Source organism: Zeugodacus cucurbitae, chromosome 3 (genome assembly GCF_028554725.1).
Source record: "Zeugodacus cucurbitae isolate PBARC_wt_2022May chromosome 3, idZeuCucr1.2, whole genome shotgun sequence".
Lineage (NCBI taxonomy): Eukaryota > Metazoa > Arthropoda > Insecta > Diptera > Tephritidae > Zeugodacus > Zeugodacus cucurbitae.
The window spans coordinates 4534560-4541351 of NC_071668.1; positions in this window are offsets into that span (position 1 = coordinate 4534560).

Below are 6792 nucleotides of genomic sequence, written 5' to 3' on the forward strand. Positions count from 1 at the left end.
AAACAAACAAACAATATTCCGATATTCAATATTTATGCTGTTTTGTAAAGATAAATAGTAGTACGAAAATAGTAAATATTTTTCGTAGAACACACACACATGATTGATTTGCAAATATTCTAAATAGCAAATATCGAAATAATACTAATCAGTTGCACTAGTTGAAAGGCAAAAGAGTCGGTTGTTGAGTACTGTACTGCCAAAGCCATAAGCTCATTGCAGCTTTTTTTAGCAAATAGTTTGACAATTTTAAATTACCAATTATATTTTGGTATTAAATTTTTATATTGAAATTTTCAATTTGGGTGATATTTGCTTAGTATTTTCAGCATTATTTTTCGGTCAAACATTTCATATACATTTTTGGACTTCAAAGATTGTAATAATGGGTAGGCAAATCGAGTTAGACCGGCATGTGGCATCTCGTGACATCACCCAGGAGATGGTAGTCAGTCACCAAACCATTTTAAACCATCTGCAGAAGGCTGGCTACACAAAAAGGCTTGATGTTTGGCTCGCGCGTGATTTGGCGCAAAAAAACCTTCTGGACCGAATCAACGCTTGCGATATGCTGCTGAAACGGAATGAGCTCGATCCATTTTTGAAGCGCATGGTGACTGGCGAGGAAAAATAGATCACAATAAACAATATCAAGCGAAAAAGGTCGTGGTCGAAGGCCAGTGAATCGTCCCAAACAATGGCCAAGCCGGGATTGACGGAAAGCAGGAAAGGTTTTGCCGTGTGTTTGATGGGATTGGAAGGGAATCATCCACTATGAGCTGCTCCCATATGGCCAGACGCTTAATTCCACTATCTACTGCGAACAACTGGACCGCTTGAAGCAGGCGATCGACCAGAAGCGGCAAGAATTGGCCAACAGGAAGGGTGTAGTGTTCCACCAGGACAACGCCAGACCATACACTTCGTTGATGACTCGTCAGAAGCTACGGGAGCTCGGATGGGAGGTTTTAGCGCATCCACCATATAGTCCGGACATAGCGCCAAGTGATTACCACCTGTTCCTGTCCATGGCGAACGCCTTTGGTGGTGTAAAGTTGAACTCAAAAGAGGGTTGTGAAAAGTGGTCCGAGTTCTTCGCAGATAAGGAGGGGGCTTCAAAGAGGAGGGTTTTATGAAGTTGCCGTTTAGATGGAAACACATTATCGAACGAAATGGCGCATTTCTTAACTAAATCAGATCACTGTAACACTTTTTATAAAGCATTGAATAAATAGCAAAAAGGCATATTGCAAGGGATATGTTTTCATTTTAGGCCAAATTTTTACTAATTTTATTAAAAATATAATTAGTTAGTAATAATTATATTGAGCTTGATATATCAAAAGCCGTATACTATTCACGAACCATTGCAGCGTGGAGATTGGAACAAACCAAACCTGCAATTGTGAGGGGACGGACTGCGCTTGTAATGAAACATATATGTTCATTAAGACATTAGCTTCTCACTTTGATAATGCATTTTCTTCTCTAATTTCAATTTGAAATTTCAGCCACCACTTGCCTTCAATGCTTATAGCCTTACCTTCAATTCCTTATATTGTCTATAACCAAAAGTGTATTCAAACTCATTTCATTAGGTTACTCATTTAATACATTGTATTTAATGTTATATATATACAGGAAAATAAATTGTATTCACAATACCAAAAGATCTCCACAATCTGTATAATTTAAATATTTTACAAATCGCTTCGATATAATTAGAATTTTCATTAAAATAGCGTGATTTAGGCACACTCACAAATTCAGCAATACTTGGCTTAAATGTATTAAATAACTTTAGTTGCCATATTTTACAAATATATTTGGATGTGTATGTACATATGTGCATAATTAAGTGCATAAATAATTAAACTTATGTGTTAAACTACCGTGCGTGTGTATGTAAATTTTAATTACAGTTCATTATCATAGGTGGTTTTCGTTTGCCTTTGTAGGATTAAATTTAAAGTTGCGGCTATGCAGCTGATCATATACTAAATAAATAAACGCATATGTGTACATATGCATATACAAATTTATATATATATATTATAATATATTTATATTGGTATTGTATTATTAACAAATTGGTAGGCTGTGGCGTATACGTAACCCGGTAATACACTAATATTGATCTGTAAATATATGTATTTAATGTAAACCTGTATATGATAGTGCTGCTGCTAGAGCAAATATATTTGTAAATATGTGAGTGACATGAATAATCATGAGTTCATTATATATTATAACATATATATATACATGCTAAGATGAAACAAAATTGTTACAAATCAAGGACTTTTGGGCTACTTTTAATATAAAGTGTTATTTTCTTATAATCGAAATTTTTAATTTGATTTTTTTGAATTCGTAAACACTTTCTAATTATAAATTGTTTATTCCACCATCTAACAATGAAACGTCTTGGGATTATAGTTCTATTATTCTCTTATCCCATTCTGTCTCCACCAAACTAGTTTGAGCTTAGCCAAACACTCTCCAAATCTCCACAAATATAGCTAGAATGCTTCAACAAAGTAATTCTTATTGTTTACATACATATATCTAAATTTAATTTATTTGTTCAGCTGTTTATAATAAATAATTTACCAAATTAAATTTTTTTCACAAATATTTTTCAATTTCTTCTCCAGCTAAAGGCCAGCTCCTGCTAAAGCCTACCACGACTTCTCAATACAACCGACTTCTCAGAATGCAAAACAATCAGTTGACAAACATAAATACAACTCTGAGTGCCAAGCACCAAATGCATGTTGTTGTGTGTGCTTGAAGTCAATTTCGTGTGGGCGTGTGGGTGTGTGCGTGCGCAAGCGGAAAGATACAGCAAATTAATTACGGCAAGAGCTGGCATACAGCAATACCAAACAACAGCAACACAAATACCAAAAACAAACAATTAACAACAACAACAACAACAACAACAAAAGCATTCAACAACAACAACAAAAACAAACAGTCAACAACAACAACATAAACCACTAAGGGCTATAACACTTTGTTGCAATTGCGACAGCAGCAACACCCAACCACAATGCGAACAACAACAACAACACCGGCAACAATGCCAAAGAAAAGAAAAGCAAAAACAAATTATTGTTGTTAGGCTCACCATTTCGTGCATTCGCTCGTGCGCCGCCGCCGCCGCCACTGCGTTCACTCGCCAGCATTGTTTGAACCTAATATCCTTTCGTTTGCATTGTTATTGTCTGCAACTTCCTCTGAGTGTTTCCGCGCGCACCACAACAACAACAACAATGTTGCAGTATTGTTGCTATTGCTGTTTTGCTTACCTTTTTATACTCTCGCAACAAAGTTGCTAAAGAGAGTATTATAGTTTTGTTCACATAACGGTTGTTTGTAACACCCAAAACTAAACGAGTTTGATATAGGGTTATATATACCAAAGTGATCAGGGTGAAGAGTGGAGTTCAAATCCGAATGTCTGTCTGTCCGTCCGTCCGTCCGTCCGTCCGTCTGTGCAAGCTGTAACTTGAGTAAAAATTAAGATATATTGATGAAACTTGGCACACTTATTTCTTGGCACCATAGGAAGGTTGCTTATTGTTGCTGAAAATGAGCAAAATCGGACCACTGCCACGCCCACAAAATGGCGAAAACCGAAAACACATAAAGTGCCATAACTAAGCCATAAATAAAGCTATGGAATGGAAGCCATAAATAAAGCTATGGAAATAACCACGCCCACCTCCCATACAAAGGTTAGGTTGAAAATTACTAAAAGTGGGTTAACTCACTAACGAAAAACGTCAGAAACACTAAATTTCACATAAGAAATGGCAGATGGAAGCTGCACTCAGATTTGTTTACAAAATGGAAAATGGGCGTGGCATCGCCCACATATAGGTCAAAAACCATATCTCAGGAACTACTCGACCGATTTTAATGAAACTTGGTTTCTAATAGTTTCTTTACATCCCAATGATATGTTGTGAAAATAGGCCAAATCGCTTCACAACCACGCCTACTTCCTATATACCAGAACTTTGAAGACAATCTGAATCGTTTACATTACAATGTATAAAATAAGAACTAGTGAAGATATCGGTGCAGCACTTTGCACAAATACTATGTTAATAGTGTGGCAGCCCCATTCTAAAAATTCGCCGAAATCGGACCATAGGTTTTTAAAGCCTCATATATCGAACACGAGGGCCTCGGTGCTTCTAACCTAATATTATGATTTCCAACTTTCAATGGACTTTATGCACTATATATGACGAATATGTGGGTCAAATTATGTATTATATGATATAAATAAAGTTAAATATATAAATTGCGAGAGTATAACTTTTTCGGCTACACCCGAACTTAGCCCTTCCTTACTTGTTTGTTTTGTTTTCTTACGCTTTTGTTATCACTTTGTATTGGCTGTACGTTGAGGGTGTGCGTGTGTCACTTACCAATTTCATTCCAGGGGCTTTGCTTAGCCAGGCGCCCTTTCTTATGCGCTGCGTTTTTTGTCTTCGCCAAGAAGAGTGTGCACGTGTGTGTGTTTGTGCTCCTTCATTGCCAACGCCGTTAATGTTGCTATTGTTTTTGTTGCTGCAATTGTCGGCGTGTGTTGTCATTGTTGTTTACCACTGACGCTTTTTTACTTTGCCTCCGCTTTGTCTTCACTCTCTTGCGTGCCGTCTTTTACCATTATTACTGTTGTTGTTGTTGTTTTTGTGCTAGTCAATGGTGTTGGCAACGGCTGTCTCTAATTTTTGTTGCGTTTTTTTTTTTTTCATCGCCTCTGCTGCGCGTTGCAAAAACTCCTTTTATAATCGACTACATTTGCGCTGCACACTTCAATTCGCCGCCGCCGTCGACACGCCGCAGCGAAGTCATTCAACGCACAGTCAGCAGACGGTGTGTCAGTGCACTTTGGCTGGTGTGTGTTGTTAGCTGCTTGCCGATTGTCTTCACTTCCTACGCTGCCTTCTGCCTCTTTCAATTCACTTTGCCAAAGTGCAGCAACAGCAACAATAACAACAATAAGCGGTACACCAGTGTATACATTGCCAGCAAATAGCCAACAAAATGTGTTGGCAAGCTTATTGTTGGTGGTTCATTAGTGTCCCCTGTTTTTCGGTTGCGCTTTGCGTGTACACTACGTCGGTGCGAAATAGACAAACACATGCTTTGCTTGTAGTGTGGGTGGGTGGATGTGTGTGTTTCTGTTTGCTCATTTCATCTGTTTCCAGCCGCTTTTATTTTTTTTTTACTTGCTGCGTTCAATGAAGTGCTGCGACAAAATTTATGGACCGAAAATCCACATTGACTGCTCAACGCTGCCTCCAGTTGGCATAATATCCATTGAAATACGTGTCCAATACTTTGTGAAATGATTTGTTCGGTGCATATTAATTAAAGAATGCGCAATGGAGAGGCCTGTTTGTTACTATTTTAGAGTTGGCAATACAATTGTGTTGCTTTTTATTACGATTTTTTTCTTATTTTTAAGTGCTATGAAAATGATACTGCAGTGCTACAATGCAGTTGGTTGAAGTGTGGATTGTTATCTGACAGCGTCGAAGTGATGTTATTGGTGCAGTTTTGAATATCATTATAAGCTGAAAGTAGATTATGGTCACAACGAAGTGAATATATTTGAGTTTATTTTATGGTGATACAATATATTTTCAATACTTTTTTATTGTATTTTTTTAATTAAAAATTTATTTTTTTTAATAAATATTTTTTTCATTAAACATTTATTTAGTGCTTCTTATTGTCGTTAAGATACACATTTCATGGGGATTTTTGAAGAAAAATATCCAATACTCCGTTATTGTGACATCATTTCCAAAGAAAGGTACGTCTGCCTTGACAGCATAACTCAGGATCATCTGAAGTGAAAATAAAAAGGACATGTTTCAATTAAGACGTTAAACTAGAAGTTGAGCGGAGGAAAAAATGAAAATTAGGTTTTTGGCCTAGGTTTTTACGAATGAATAAATGGCAAATATTTTCGAAAATATAATATTGTTAAATATTTGTAATCGAAAAATTATTAATTTGTGGTAGGAAAGAGACTCCCCCCAAGGAAAGACGCCACGATGTCAAAATCGTGCTTGGCGATTTTAACGCCAGGGTGGGTAAAGCAGGTGTCTTTGGCACAACAGTCGGATAATTTAGCCTCCATGACGAAACATCGCCAAACGGCTTGAGGCTGATAGACTTCGCTGGGGCCCGAAATATGGCTGTCTGTAGTACCAGATTCCAGTATAAGAAAATACATCAAGCTACGTGGCTGTCTCCTGATCGTAACACGCGCAATCAAATCGAGCATATTGTGATAGACCGAAGACACGTCTTCAGTATTTAGACGGGAGTACGCTCCGAGGACCAAATATTCATTCGGACCATTATCTGGTAGCAGCGAAGATACGCACTCGCCTCTGTGCAGCAAAGAATGCCCGCCAATAAACACAAAGAATTTTCCACGTCAAAAAGCTGCAATCGCAACAGACAGCCACGAAACACTCTACTCGACTTGCACTTCTGCTCCCTGAGAGCACTCATCAGCATCTCGATATAAGGGAACTGTGGAACGGCATCTCAAACTCATTACATACCGCTGCAGCCGAAACAATTGGTATCCGGCAACGCCAAAAACTCAGTTGGAGAGAAAACAGACTGCCTACCTCGCAACGTTGCGAGCGACCACAACACGTTAGGGGTGGGGTAGATATCGAGAACTGAAGAGGGAAGCGAGACGCATTTACAGACGTAAAATGAAAGAAATTAGAATAGCAATGTGAA